Genomic DNA, 16731 nt, shown 5'->3' on the forward strand with positions numbered 1-16731 from the left:
TTAATAAAACAAATTAATATATAGCTGTATACTATTTGTACAATAGTAATTTAAGTACAACACAAATTGCATCGCTGAAATGTTGGTTTTAGAAGAATTAAATAATTGACAGACAGTTTAGTAAGCATCAAAGGATGAACCTTTTGCGTAAGAATCGAATTAAGATACACACATATCATGCACCATGCTTTTTAACAGTTCAATGACAATGTTAACGTCAACGACTGTGTACTGATTTTCAGTTTCTTTCGTCGTGTCACTGTTTTGCCAACTTCGGTAATGCAAGCTACGCCATATAGCCATAGACTTGAAATGTACGTTGGATTGTGACCAGTAGGTGGGGTAGAGCTCTATAAGCCCAGCGTGTTGGGGTAAAAATAGGGTATGGGTCAGACCTGCGCCGTGCATTCCAATCAGAATATCTGATTGTGACACCATCTTTAATTGATCCCTCATATCAAAAAGATCTATTTGAACATCCAGTATCAAGTGTTGGCTGAAATTTCGTTTCGCAGCTGTCACTAGTTCTTCTTCATTCTTTATCTTTCTTGAAACACTTCCTGACGGGTTTCTTGGATGTGCTAAGTAATCTCGTCGCCAGATAAATAAAATGGTCAAATGATCGCAACTAAGTCTGTCGTTTTTGACAATGCCATGTTTTCGAAGGAAAAACGTTCTAAATTCCCCTAATATCGGAACGTGGGTTAATTCATGAGTATTCAATGGACTATCGTATCCAATTGTAGCCCACAGCATATATGGGAAGACGGTTGGTTGTTTTATATCACTTGCTCGAGTAAAGCCGTTAAATAGCACACCCCATGTACGATCCAGTGCACCTTGGGGATGGCCATCCAAAAACAGTATACTGACATGTTCTGCTTTAATATTAAACACTTCCAGCAAAAAGAAGACATTATAAAAGTCAGTCATTGTGTGATACAAGTTTGCATATTCATACCTTTGAACAGCAATAGTGTACAGTTCGGCACGTCTTTCACTTATGATTGAAGACACTGTAAAATCAACAGCGTTCAACCATTTATTTAAATGACTTATTTCATTGAATGCATAATCCAAGGATCCGTTATGACACTTTAATGTAAAATAACCCTTTTGTAGCTTATAATATTCATCTTCTTCCCTTTGATTTAGTACATCAGATATGTTTTCTCCGCCTGTACGGCCAAAACATTTATCAGGAAGTAATAACACATCTAATAAAAGAGCAAATTTTTGGTCAAAGCCTATAAAACTTCCGTTGCAGTATTCTTTTTTGTGAATTGTTGAAAATTCATCTCCAACGCTTAATTGGATCAGTTTTGTGTGTCCTTGTTTTGATCGAAAAATTAATAAAGTACTTTCCCGAGTATTTGAAGCATTGTTCCGGCGTATCAGTATCTCGGCTCTCGACCACCACCTTTCGTTCGTTTGTATCCACAAAATGAACAATGTTCCAACCATCGAAGAGAATAATATGCACATAAGTCTAAAATATAGCTTCATTGTTCCTACTAATTCTGATATAAAGGTGATCACTTTAACGCAATTCAGAAATAAATCAGCACATTTTAAATAGAACAAGATCCATTAAACGAGTGTGTCGATCCAAGTTTAGTTTAGACTTAATCACAATTTCACCCATCGCGATATTAAATAAAGGAGTGATACATGTTTGAATACCCTTATTTAATGTTCACCCTATACCATTCAACAGCGGTTTTCTCATTGATGATCGACCCGCTATTGTGTTTACCCAAGGCTGGTCGGATACCATTGAGAATGCAAACGTTATCACGCGGTTTAAGGTATCATGTTTCAGGCTACAAAGGCTGTCGGCAGAAAATCCAATTTTGGTATATGGATGAATCATATTTAAAATCTTACTTGCACATAGTTTATTTGACAATATTCTGCAGATACAACGCGAACTTGATAGTTGAATATCTTTTACAGATGGGCCATGTCTCTCTGTTTACTAATTACTTCTAAATTTATCCCTTTATTGTTTTATAAGATATCAAATACTTAAGACAAACGTAAACACACATTAAATCAGTAGTAATCGATTCACGCTTTACATTTTGCATTTCTGTTTAAACAATTTTATGTTGATAGCTTTTGAATTCTTTGTGTTCTTAAATAAATGTCGTATTTACAGATCTTCTCAATATTTTAAGAATTTGTGGGTAGTGTGTACTTATACGTTCTTTTAAGGGCGTGCATCCTTGCTGCGTAACAGGGCATTTTATACCCTATATTCGTCGCCTACTTTATTATCATAAAGATGACATCCGATGCGTGCTATAAGATTAACTGTTCCGAATTATTGTTGCTTTTCAATTGAAATTTCGATGCTATGAGTTTAATGTTTATTAGCATGTGCTTATAGCAAGGTGCGGGATCCCTTCAGCAGGTTTATTTTTTGATGTTTAACGTTCTAGGACGATGATTAAGTGATTGCAGTGTGTACCATTTTACCAGCAATACTGCAATTGGTCATTTTCTGGCAACGTTATTGAGTGTATCATCAGCAAGAAACAGGAGAAACAGCACCAATTGCTGAATTATTACGACAAACGATTCAGCTATTTTATTAATAAACAAGTCGATAAAATACATAGTAAAACATTAAAAAATACTTCATCCAGTAGTTATGTTGCGTTAATTGGCCATTAAACGTATTAACAACTTGGCCCGGGGATAGGTATAGTTACAAAGAAACGCACACGTATCTCGTCCATTTAAGTTGAAGTCTAACAGCCCGCACGTAGGCATCCCGTCCTTCAAAGTACTTTTACATATATTGAGGTTGCCCGGTATGACGCGGGCCATGATAAGCGAATCTCCGTATCTCGGTGTAATGCCAGTATTCACTTATAATGGTTTACACTGTTTTTGTATTTATCCTTAATTGTGGAACAAGGGAACATTTCTCATAAATAAAGTCTGATATTGTTTATAAATTAAATAATAATTAGCAAAGATGATCAAATATTACTGCACGATGAATATTGTATTATTAAGTATTTTTGAATACTTCCGAAAATGCAAATAATACCCTGAAAACATAAAACGGACATTTTATATGCAATCTCTCACGAGTAAATGGTAATTATCTCACATCGCACTGACGATTTAACGCGCTAACAAATCGATAATAATATTCCATTTACTTCACCTTCGTCACCGAAAAACATTGTATTGTAATTCATGAGTAAATCACAATAATACCGATAAAATTAAGCCATTTTACAAATATGTTTTCATTATTATATCACATTATTCTAACATGAAACCATGATTCTGATGCTTAGTTATTCAACAACTCAAGAAGAAAATTGTTGTTACCTGACCGATTAATATCATTAAACCAAATGTCGTTTATTCAATAGATTTATAATAATTTTTATGTCATAAAGGTGTATATATCATCACCAGAGTGTTTTTTTACATTGTGAAGCACATTGCAACACAGTATTTGTTTGTTTTATTATATATTTGAGCCGTGCTCTGTGAAAAGGGTGTTTAATGCGTGTGCGTAAAGTGTCGTCCCAGCTTAGCCTGTGCAGTCCACACAGGCTTATCAGGGACTACACTTTCCACCTTAACTGGATTTTTGCTAAGTGGAGACTTTCTTGAAACGAACGATATCTTAACAGCGTAAAGTATCGTCATTGATTAGCCTGTGCGGACTACATAGGCTAATCTGGGCCGACACTTTACGGACATGTATTAAACCCCTTTTCACAGAGCACGGCTCATTTAAAGTACAAATGGCTGCACAATTCTCTAACATGTGACGTTTGGGAGACAAAGCTTCTGTTTAGTATTGTCAACTTTGTTTTGAAATTATTTCTAACTCTATAAGATGGACATTTTACAGTGTTTGATCGTGGATTTATTAAAAACGATTTTCTTTTTTTTCCGTCTCTAGATTAGATTCATATAAAATGTTAAGGTTTGAAAAGACAGTTAATGGTCAAATAACACTTTTTAATGAATGCGTATTTTAGAATTGCTTACATATAAGTTTTATAATTCGATGCAAACACAAGCACACAATAATTGTCAATATAACCTCATCAACTTGTAAGGGATTCTATAAAATCATGTTCGAACAATCTATTGTATGAGCATCATTTGTGTATGTACATACATTTATCGATGTATTTAAGGGTTTAAGCGTAACGACTACAACAGGTTAATTGCGGTATAGCTGCTTCACAATTGTTAGATAATGTATGAATGCATTATATTATGTCAAAGGTACAGTTTTCGCTGCTTCAGTCAATAAAATAAAACTTTTAAAGAAGTTATGATTTTTTGTACATGCCTTTGTTCAGTCGATATACCGCCTTTAACCCCCCTAACAACAATGAGTTTTAGAGGCTTTGCTACAACCAGGCATACGCTTTGTTTTACTTTTGATTTATTAACAAAATTAATCGTCATAAATCAAATACGTAACCTTGTATACCAACGACTAATTTCGAATCTTAACAACGCCATTTCGTCTAAACACGAATTCGTTTCGTCTACACTTGGTGACTTTTCTAACGCATCACTTTTCAAACTTGAATATCTCAGTTATTAGTAAAGATTTTGATTTAAAATTTTACATACGATCATTTGACTACATTCTATGCAAGCTCACGATAAAATCATTCATCCGTGACGATTGGACGCTTTAGCACGTGGGGTAGGTATGGTTCCATATTTTTGCACGTGGAAATGTTGAAACGTGATTTAATTCTTGTTTTATTTCAATTTAATTATTTTAAGTGGTTCTTACACAAGGAAAAGATAAAATTAATATACAAAACGATATAGCTCGTATGAATATTCAGGAGCGCAATCGCGCACTTAGCATTTTACAGGCTTCCTTTCTCACTTGCTAAAGCGTCCGATCGTCACGGATGAATGATTTTATCGTTAGCTTGCACATATTGTAGTCAAATGATCACATGAGCATTTTTAAATAGAAATAAATACTCCTTACTGAGATATGTAATTTTTTAAAGTTGTCACGTTATGGTAGGAATTTGTAGGTGGAATATTTTGGGATTACTTTATTGAAACATGACAGTTACAAAGTGCACATATGTTCAAATAAGCTTATCGATGAGGGAGAGATTAAATAATAGTATAGTTGACACAAGGCCGGGTATGTTTGTATTGGTCAAGCAAAAATGTTTATACAGATAAAGCTTGTAAATATTTGGGTGGTTTGTTTATCCCGTTCCCAGGGCTTCATTGATTCAAAATCTTTAGTAATCTAGCCAACCAGCAATAAGCACGCATAGAACACTGACCAATGGGATTCATAACTGAGTTTCACGGGGCAAATGTTAGAGGGAAATGGTTAGTTAGCATTAGATCTAGAGGTGAACAGATGGAAAAAGATATAATCATGTAGCAATCACAATGTATTTGTACAACTGAAAATATTAGTTATGTCAGACATTAAACTGGATTAGAAACTGATATATGTGTTGTTGAATATTTTATCCTACATTTTGCAGAGAAACCAACATTAATAGAGAGGGACGGACTTGTCCCATGCGCGACACGAGAAAATGGTAGTTAATGCAAATCTCGTCATCATGACAATACGCGCATAACGAGATATTGAATGATAGGCTACACACCAGTAATTTAAGAGTAATGAACATTGTTAGAAACTATGTGTCGACCATGAACTATGAACGATTACGCGACAAAGTGTTGCGTTAGAAAAATCAACAAGTGCAGTAAAAGGCGATCTGCATGTTATTCCAATTTAATTTCAATTTCATTATTCTAGGTAAGTTTTTACACAAGAAAAACATTACATTAATTAAAGAAAAACAATAGGGCTCGTATGAATATTCAGGGGGAAACGGCTCAATCGGCATGTTGCAAGCCGGTGAGTTATTAAGACGTGTAAGCTTATGCGTCTTACTTTTCACATTGTTATTATTTAACGTTGTACGAGTTTGCGAATTTGACTTTTGAAGTGACGTTTTTAATTGGTGAAGTTTTATATTTTGTTGTTTTTCAATTTCAACTAAAATTTCAGGAATTATCAGATATGTGTTGAATTACTATTGGTCCAAATTTCAACACAAGCCGTTCAAAAATAAGAGAGCTATATTGATATGATTAAGTGATGCGTTAGAAAAGTGTATGTGTGCTTTAATGCGTATGCAAGGGAAGGGAACGTCCGAACGGAAAATTGGTTGTTTTGATCTTTGTTTTAAACACGCATGAATATGTGGACGATGCATTTTGAATAACGCAAATAATACTGCGCAATTAGTAGATACATTATTTTATCTTACACAAACTAATTGCCATGCACGTTTATTAGTTATCAACAAGTAAACCAATTGAAACCAATTAATAAATAGTAGTTTTGCTTTAAATTATTCTGTTTAAAGCTAAAGCTTAAATATACAACAATAAGACCATTGTTGACAACATATTAAAGTACAGTCGAAATCAATGTCGCGCTTCTTGTAAAAATTGTATTGATAAGCGAGCGTGTTCTATATAAACGTTTTTCTCATTCTAGGTTCTTTTTATCATAAACTAAATTATACATTCAATGAAAATTCTCGGGTAAACATATTGAAAGGGAAAACATAATACACGTTATTGGATATAAAAACATTTAATTCCATTTAAATAACTTGCATTCGCTGATGAGTGCATACTGTAGTTAGTTATGCTAAAAAACACAAACATTCTCATCGTCGCGATCAAAAAGGTAAAGTTTCTTATAATCATCCAGGTATCCAAATTTCGGGATTTTTATAGTCGTTCCAAAGAACAACTTTTGCAGACACTTTCAGGTTATAACACTGCTTTTTATCTGCCGTCGAACACTGTTACAAATGATTTAAAATAAGCATTCGTAATCCAATTTTATCCGTGTTAAAAGGTTAAATGTTTTATGTCATCTTTTACTATTATCTCAGCATGACGCATGATTTATTTTTATCTATTCTGGGTTAGGAGAGGTTCGGATTTTCATCAGCAGTCTAAAGTATAAACAAATCAACCACAGAGTTACAGCAAGACCACCGTAACCTTTGTGGTTACTGCGTCTCTGTGCTTGGTATAAACAACGACGGTGCCAGTAACCGCCTTATTCCAGCGGTTATGTTAAACGCACCTCTAAGTGCTTGTTAAGCGCTGGTTAACACACGGACCGAAGGACTAACAGGCTGCTTTTTCTTTCTTTAATACACAGACAACAGCGAAAATTTGGACTAACAAACGTCTTACTGACTATTACTGCACCGAAGGTGTAGATTTCCTTCCCAGAGCTTAGACAGACTTGTCGACCATTTCTACCCTTTTACAACGACAGACACGATGAAACCGGTCTCTGTCAACGCGACAGCAGTTACTTATTACTCTACGATTTTTGGCTATTGGGAATGTTTCATGTGTGTGACAATTTCGTCGTCGTCGTCATTGCTACCTTTTAACCACAGTCGTTAGCACTATATTTGGACTGAAGGACCGATTTGTTTTGCTTCCAACCATTGACGAAACCGACGACGACTGACTAACGACTTCTTCCGAGTTCGAGGTTTTCCTTCCGTCATTGGTTGCATATACGAAACCCACGCCCGAATTATATCACCATGGAAAGCCGGACGAGGCGGCATACGCTTGACGGCAGCATTTTCATTCGATCAACGTGCAGGCAACGTGTGACAGAAACTGTATGTCCATTATAGATCTTCATAGAAATGCACTTTCTTTTAACCGAATGCAATCTTATCCAAAACAAACAGTTCATACTTAACTATTTTCATGATGATCAAAATGCAAGAATTTCGTCTTAAAATATTATACGAAAAAACAGCCATGTTTATATGACACAGTGTCCGTTTCTATAAAAATGCGACCAGCGGAGCAACATATGACTACTGGTGAGTGTATTTACAGTATTTCATCACATATTCTTTCGTATTCGGTTTTTCAAATAACCAACACAAAAAGCAAAATAAAGAAAACCAAATCGTTTGCTGCGCAAAATACTAAAAATATATTATGCTTAAACCGTAATTTAGGGTTTGTCGTGGTTTGAAAAATAAGTCAAGTGAACGTCGTGGCTTGCAAAAAGGTCCAACTAAGTCTTTCAATTGTATTAGACCGTTTTCAAATAACCGCCATGCAAAGCTGTATTAGATATTATACAATGTTTGACCGTATACAACTTACTTCGCTAGAAGCTTTGATAAGCGTACACAGCTCTGCTAAACTGCATTCTAGATTCAAGCAAAAATCAATCGTGAAAAAAATCAGCATTTGCAAAGCTTAAACCAATGTTCTGGAAAATGTACTCTTCTATATATAAGACACAGTCAGTTAAATAAACAAAACTTGTTCAAAAGTAGACTTGTGTGCTATGCAAGATGTAAAAACAGCTAAATTAAAACATTGTTTTATTGATGGCACGTATATAAATTCTGTACATTGAAACGAATGAAGTAATCATTTAAGTCCTAAATAGCTCATGCTTAATGGCATGTACATTAAATCCCTATTAGCTAATGCATTATTAATGAACTTTATAATATTAGACGAGAATTTGTTCAATTTGTTCGCCCCATACGAGTCGAGCGTCGCCAATAAAGCTCGAAACTCGCCTTATACGAGAAAAAGTCGGCCAATATGGAAAAAACACGGCCAATACGGAAAAAGGTCGGCCAATACGAGATTCAGCCAATCAGAAACGAGGAAAAACTCGGCCTTATATGAGAATCTGAATTTTCGACAATTTTGGACGCCATTTTGAAGTTGTATGCTAGGTTTTGGTGCAAAAGTTTAAATCGTTAAAATATAATATTGCAGTTTACTTAAAGCACTCAGCCCCTCAAATATTCAGCGTCCATGTTCAGCTCCCTTTTTCGACAATAACAATAGTGCAGTTTAACCACAACAGTAAGGTTCAATATTTGAGTATTTGTACATAAATAACAACAGCTACAATGAACGCCGAAGACAAAACTAATTCGAAATCATGGAGGATTTACACATTACAAATGCAATTTCTAATGTCAATAAGTAAGTTTTCAATCCTTATTCAGGGGGGCATGCGTATACGGAAGCTTACCGCGTTTAAGTGAGAAAGTTATTGCAAAACTTCAAAGATGGCGTCGTTTGTTAGATTTTCTTAAAGGAAGGGAGGATATTTTCACCCGGTAAGCCCCTTTGTATTTATAATTATTTAAAATGAATACGCCGTTTTGGCTCTCCGCTGTGTGTGCTTCCATCGGTTTTTTATTTCAAGATCTTAGACGTCGGGATAAAAAAGTTATTGAAGGAAAACCGTCCACAAATCTGTTGTCTACTTAAGGGACATTCGATAAATTTGATGTACAAATATCATTTTCTCCTATAATACACAGTATTGACACACGTGAACAGTAAAATATAAATAAAATCATGATTATTTCATTCTACCCACGCCGTTTTATCACTGATAATTAATTTATTGGCAAACATTATTGGTTTAACCCCCTTATTTGGAACTGACTTCCTTTTAAGCACATTTTGGGACCTGACTACCAAATGACAAACAGCTCTTTGATATGTAAAAGAGCTTGGAATGATATACCTACCCATCTTAAATAAAGTTTATATGTTTACTTCAATATTATAGTTTTATAGCATGTAACGTGGTGAAATATAAGTGTTTTCTTAATCACGTTACTTACTGTAGTAGAATAATAATAATGCAGTACGAAAAACCTGCCGACCAATTGAATCAATTCACCTATTTTCAAGAAGATGGGTTGTGTGGTGGCTGATGTACGAGATAATAGAACGTTTATCAGCCCTTTAAGTAATATTATAATTAATTTAATGTATTTTATGACGTGTCGACCTTATTCTGATATGAACTTTTTTCAAACCATTCTTTTACTGTCTTTTCAGATGATGCAGGTTAAAGGGCGAAAATAAGTGCATCTTTCGTTGCAGTATATGTAATGAGGAATTTTACATCAGGGGAGGATTGAGATACCATGCCCCATTCATGGATCACACGAGTTTAAATGTAGAATATGCAAGAAAGAATCCTTCAACAGAGCCGGACTAAAACAGCAAATAAAAAAACACGAACCAAACAAAACATGTACAGCTGATGTTTGTAGTGTTTTTGTTTTATTTATAAAGTCTACATAGACACGTCTGACATATAAATGCTATGAGTGCTACTTACTTACACGTTTTGTTCCGTATATGTCATGATGCTAGTTTCTCATTTTGTTATGAAAATAAACCATTATCTGTGTTACGTCATTTCTTCCTACGATGTCTCTGCGTTAATTTTCAATTGTATTCAGCACTTACATACATGATAAAAAAAGATTTGGGTCGGATTTAATTCGTTATGCATGTGATATATTAACATTACTTACGATTAGAAGGCAATGTTAGGAACAAACGAAATAATCTTTTTAAGTGAACCAATACTTTATTCCCTCAATACAACAGTCATAAATAATTTGTATTCACATAGGTATAAAAGAGAAAAAAATGGATGTATATATTGATCACTTCTACTGAAATCATATCGTGTATTGCATTTGCACAAATCTTTCTATCCACTACAAATTCACTTTTTGCGATTATAATATAGTGACCAACTCAGAACTGGTTTAAAAGAAGGTCGTCCAAATTGTGTCACATCAAAGTCACATACATGTATCAGTATCGTTATGGTAAAACGCGTCAAATGTCATTGTATTTAATAAACAATTTATATTTAAGTTTTCATAAAAAACATCCACCGATATGCATATTATAAGCAGATGTCAGGTTTTCCAAATTGATTCATGTATTCCGAATCGCAACAATGGCAGTATTTGGTTACATCAACCTTATACTAGTATCAAACCGGCTTTACCCTTTTCTGTTTTTCATTACACTTTTATTGCACGTATATGTGATTGTTTGGCATGGTACTTCGACGTAAGCTTATTTGTTTCATTGGTGGGTTTTCATGTACCTATCGCTTTCTAGAGCGGTACAAACTTCGTTACACCGTCTTTTTTAATCTTGTCATCCTCAACATATATAACTGGCGTCTTGATATCTGGAAATAGTAAGCATAGTATTCCGTTTAGTAGGCATAGTATTCCGTTTGATGCATATTCAAACATAAGTATGTCCATATGCGTTAAAATAAACAGGTAAGAATTACACTGTGTTAATAATACCGTCGAATGTCTTATATTACACACACTAAATGTTAGCGTTAAGTACGCGATAAAACATATAATAATAAAAAATAATAATATAACAATTAATAGAAAAAAGATAACTCTTGATTTCCTCAACAGAAAATGTTTTCCAAAACATTCGCACCAATGCGGAATTCATTCACGAAAGTTATTTCGCATAAAACCTTCTAACATAGGAAAGAGCTGTTTATCATTTGGAAGTCAGGTCTCAAAATGTGCTTAAAAGGAAGTTTAGTTCCTAAAATGGGGGTTAACGATATAATTCGGCATTAAATAAATTAATAGACATAAAAACGCGTCGAGATAATAAAATAATCGTGATTTATGTTATATTTTACTGTAAACATGCACAAATACTGTTTATTATGAGAGAAAATGATATTTGAACATCCAACATCTCGAAGGTCAAGAAATTAAACAACAAATTTGTCGACGGTTTTGCTTCAATATTTTTTTTATTCCAACGTCTACGGTATTTAAAAAAAACCGAAGGGGGCACAAACACCGTAGAGCCGAAAGGGCTTATTCATTTAAAAGAAATATAAATATAAACTGGCTTAACGGGTGAAAATATCCGCTACTCCGTCACGAATAACACTTAAACGACGCCATCTTTGAAGTTTTGCAACAATTTTCTCACTTAAACGCGGTTAGCTCCCGTATACGCATGCCCCCTGCTTATTGTCTTTCTGAGTTGTATTAAAAACAACGGTAGTGGATCCGGTGTGGCTGGAATGTTATTCAGGTAAATTTTGCATTATTTCGCAACCTGTTAAAAAGTGTTCCTGCATCATGTATCGATAATGTCTTGAAAGCATCTTTCGTCACATATTAAGTATAAATGCTATTGTTCCTATGCTTTATCAGTAAAATCGCCTTCATATTACAATATTAATGAAAAAAATAATTATTATTCTGAAATTAAATGCATGAACATTTGTTTCCTCTTGCAACAATATTCAATTTTCGTTTTAAATTAACAAGATATCTCTTAAAAGGTATGTTGGTGTACATAACATTTTCAAAGCATTTAAAGCATTTTGCATGGGAATATAAACAGGCCAATACGGCTGTCTTCAGCTCAATAACAAAGCCAATATGAATTCAACTTTTTAACAACATTATATTACAAACTGCATTTGATTTGATGTTAAAAGCAAGTGCTTTCGTTCCAAATACTTATTTTGATGTATATTTAACAAATTTCACATATCAATTATAGAATCTAGCGTGCAGAACGCAGTGATGCAAAACGCAAACATTTATTGCTTAAAACTGTTAACATCCGGGCTGCGATTACAATTATCTTTAATTATGTAAAACGAGCATGCCTAAGTTTCGTTTTTTTGCTGCAAAACGTGAACTGTTATTGCATGAATATAACCGGTACTCGATGCAGTTAATTTGATGCTCAATGCAAGTGCTTTTGTTCCAGGTCCTGCAAAATGCACCCTTTTATTGAACTGTTATTGTATGAAACTGTATATAACTGTTTGTAAACGACTGTATTCAAACTTGGCACACTTATTTAGACCCCTTAATTTCAATGATTTTTTTTTGTAACAAAAAATTGTTGTACCGCCCCACCACATACGAAGATACGTTTTCAAACATACTTTAACGACGTCATGCTGATGGATTTTCAGTTGCATTTTCGTACCTGGGTAGATGAGTAATTTTCCAAGACAGAAGCGCTACTCGTGTTTTATTTACCGTTTCTCAAATGATAAACGAAAAACAGGAACATACACTTAATTTAAATTTTCGAATATTATGTTTTTATAATGTAGAATGTGTCATTTTTGTTTATCCGTACTTTTTATTAGTGTTGGCTACTTGAAAATGGGAATATGAACTAATATGTTTATTTTTTATATTTCGTATAGTTCTTAACTAAATAATATTTGGTATAAAAACGAACCAATGCTGGCTTAATCCAATCGGTTTCCTCTGAATGCACGTACACATGAGTTCAAGCAATATCAGCTTGTCTATGGCCAACAAGCCAGGCCACTTTCGTTTGCTTTCCGTTTAGGAAGATGTTCTATCATTAAGTCCGTAATAACGTCCACTTTTTTTTGTCACCAAAGGTCTTAGCCCATTATTCGCTTATGTTTTGTGGAAGAGTTACAGACGATATTGCATAATGTTTATCTGACAAATTGCGCAAAAATAACAGTGTTTTCAAAATTCAGTGTTGTATTTTTGTTAATTTTACTGTGGTATGTTAACAAATTTCAATGGTTAACTTAAAGCGCAGTAACCATCGTTTGTACTAAGAGAAATATACGGCGGTAACATATAACAAATAACTGATGTAATCAAGTTACTATATTAACCACTATAATTTATAGAATTGGCTGCAAACAATTTTAAATCAAAAATAATATGCATGGACAGTTCCAATGTGGCGATCCCAGTTTTAAATTATTTTTTTTGTATTGTTGGTGTTCTGTAATAACAATAATTTCTCCACTGACTAGTATTTAGTTTTTGGAGTTTTATTTTGTGCTATATTGTCCTGTATTGCAAGAAGATTTGTCACTTGCCTTTAATATAAGAAAAGGTCATGTAAACAATAATGTTCTCCTTCATGAAGACTTGGATTTAAAACCGAGCCCGCGATTGTTTTACATATTACTTGCTTACATATATAGGTCATCTGAAACGGATATTTCTGGTTCAAGGCTTTTAAGATTATAAATGTATGTTTTTGTGAAATAATAGTATTTAATATTTACTGCCTGTAATATTTTTTTTTCTATATGAGACAATATAACTTATTTGAAACCATGTGACTGTATAATGTTTATTTGGTACAGCTGAACACAACCGAGCTTTGTAATTTGGTCTTTTATAAACTTATTGCGGCACCTTACTGCATTGCACGACGATGATATAAATATTACAACTATGTAATGCTATGTTTCTTTTAGCCTTTTAATGCACATGGGAACTAGTTTAAACTTGTTTTGGTTTTATTTCATCGTGCCTGAAACACAATTACGATTGCAGTGCTCTGGTGGGTAAATGATTTAAATAGTGATGTTATGATGTTATTTTTTCTGAACACAAACATGTTTAATGAATAATTCTGGACCAAGTGTCAGGTTTGGTGCTACATAAAACTGGTTTAACCCACATTGCATTTGCATTTACCATTCCATGGCGTTGAACCAAGATGTGTTGATGGCAGTGCGTTGTACACGTGTGTCTTGTCTTTGCCATACATAAAGTACTCATTGATATTGGTAATATTTCTCATCGTGTTTGAACACTTGTGGTTGAGTATTGACTAAGTTTCGATGGTTTTAGTCACCCCAAGGGCATTGTACTTCCCCAAAAAACATTTGTTACATGTTCATCTTGAGTGACGACAAGATATCATTTTGTTTTCAAAAGTTATTTCTCAATTGATGTAGTGATACCAGTTAAATCAGAATTTGTTGACGAAATGAAGCTATATTATAGATTCTTCTGCACAATTCAGAAACAAGAGTTCTGCAATGGAAATTTTGTTGGATTTGAACATAAATGGGCGCTGTTGTGGTACTTCCTGACAGAGGTTATGGCCGCTCTGGTGGAGAAGACATTTCTGAGGTATTAAATCAAAGCGAGGATGACGAGTATTATAAGCTTCAAAAAGATATTTTACATTAAAGTGCCTCACTGGATTAAAAAATTTTCAATTCAATAAAGTAAGTCATTTACATAAATGGTTGAACGCGATAGATTTTATAGAATCTTCGTATGGGAGTGAAAGATATGCCGAGCTCTACACGATTGTTGTTCAAAGATATGAATATGCAAACTTGTATCACACTATGACTGACTTTTATAATGTCTTCCTTTTGCTTGAAATGTTAAATATGAAATCAGAACATGTAAGAATTCTGCTATTGGATGGTCACCCTCATGGTGCCTTGGATACAACATGGGGCAAACTATATAACGGATATATTCGAGCCAGTGATATTAAACAACCTACACTATTTCCGTGTATGATGTAAACTACGGTTGGATACGATAGTCCATTAAATCAACATCAAGTTACCCACGTTCCTAAATTAGAGGAATTCAGAACGTTTTTCCTTTGACAACACGGACTAGCAATAAACGACAGGATCAATTGTAATAATTTGACTTTTTTATTTCTGTGGCGTCGAGATTATTTGGCACATCCAAGAAATCCTTCAGGAACAGTATCAAGAAAAATAAGGAATGAAGAAGAACTAATTGCAGACGCGATATAACATTTCTGTAAACACACAATACTGGATCTTCAACTAGATCTTCTTGAATTGAGGGATCAATTGATAATGGTGTCACAAACAGATATTCTGATTGCAATTGCACGGCGCAGGTCTGTCCCACACCCTATTTCTACCCCAACACGCCGGGCTAATAGAGCTATATCCTACCTACTGTACATTTCAAGTCTATGGCTAGATGGCGTAGCTTACACTATCTTAGTTGGCAAAATATGGACTCGACGAAAGAACTTGAAAATAAATGTACCATTGTTGACGTGAACAGTGTGATAACTCTTTTAGATGATATGGCGCATAAACTATGTTGAACACTATCAAATGTCAACTGCTCCACGTGTAATTGTACAAAACACACTCTGAATGTGTAAAGTTAAAACGCTCGTGGTCAAAATTTTGTTTCACTCATATATTAAATGGATAACATTTATTTCTGTCCTCTACTACATACATATATTATACCTCACATAAATTTGTTTCTTCTTTGCGTATATAAACTACACATTCCATTATTTTGAATAGTGCCCTGTAAAGATGCGCGCGGATCTAGTCCGCGGGCGCTATTTAGAATGGAATAGTGCCCGCTAGAATGGTTATTTGTATCATTTGTGCAAGTTTTTCAACACAGAGATTTTTGCTTTATATACTTAAAGGGATCTTTTCACGCTTTGGTAAATTGACAAAATTGAAAAAAGTTGTTTCAGATTCGCAAATTTTCGTTTTAGTTATGCTATTTGTGAGGAAACAGTAATACTGAACATTTACCATGGGCTAATATAGCCATTATATGCATCTTTTGACGATTTTAAAACCTAAAAATTATAAAGCGTTGCAACGCGAAACGATTGAATAATTTGGAGAGTTCTGTTTTTGTCGTTAAATTTTGTGAAACTACGAAGATTTCTTATATAAGGTATACAATACGTTAAGTATGTGTACTCGGCGGAATAGCTCAGTAGGCTAAAGCGTTTTTACTTCAGGACTCTGGCAGGACTCCAGGGGTCACTGGTTCGAAACCTGCTCCGGGCAATGTTCTTTTCCTTTTTTTAATTTTATTCTTGATTTTTTACTGGAGCTTTTACGATCCAATGTTTACATTTATCAATATAAAGCATTTAATGAATAAGTTAAAAAATGCCAAAATATGTGAAAAGGCCACTTTAAGGTAAACGCACGATTCGTTTGGCAGGCCACAAGTGTGTGTTTTTTTAATT

At 34.2% G+C, this 16731-nt stretch overlaps 1 pseudogene; it reads left to right on the forward strand.

Moving 5' to 3' along the window:
- The first annotated feature begins 14414 nt into the window (after positions 1-14414).
- Positions 14415-15828, forward strand: LOC127859975 (uncharacterized; annotated as a pseudogene).
- The last annotated feature ends 903 nt before the right edge of the window (positions 15829-16731 follow it).

The sequence above is a fragment of the Dreissena polymorpha genome, chromosome 1 (genome assembly GCF_020536995.1).
Source record: "Dreissena polymorpha isolate Duluth1 chromosome 1, UMN_Dpol_1.0, whole genome shotgun sequence".
Taxonomy (NCBI): domain Eukaryota; kingdom Metazoa; phylum Mollusca; class Bivalvia; order Myida; family Dreissenidae; genus Dreissena; species Dreissena polymorpha.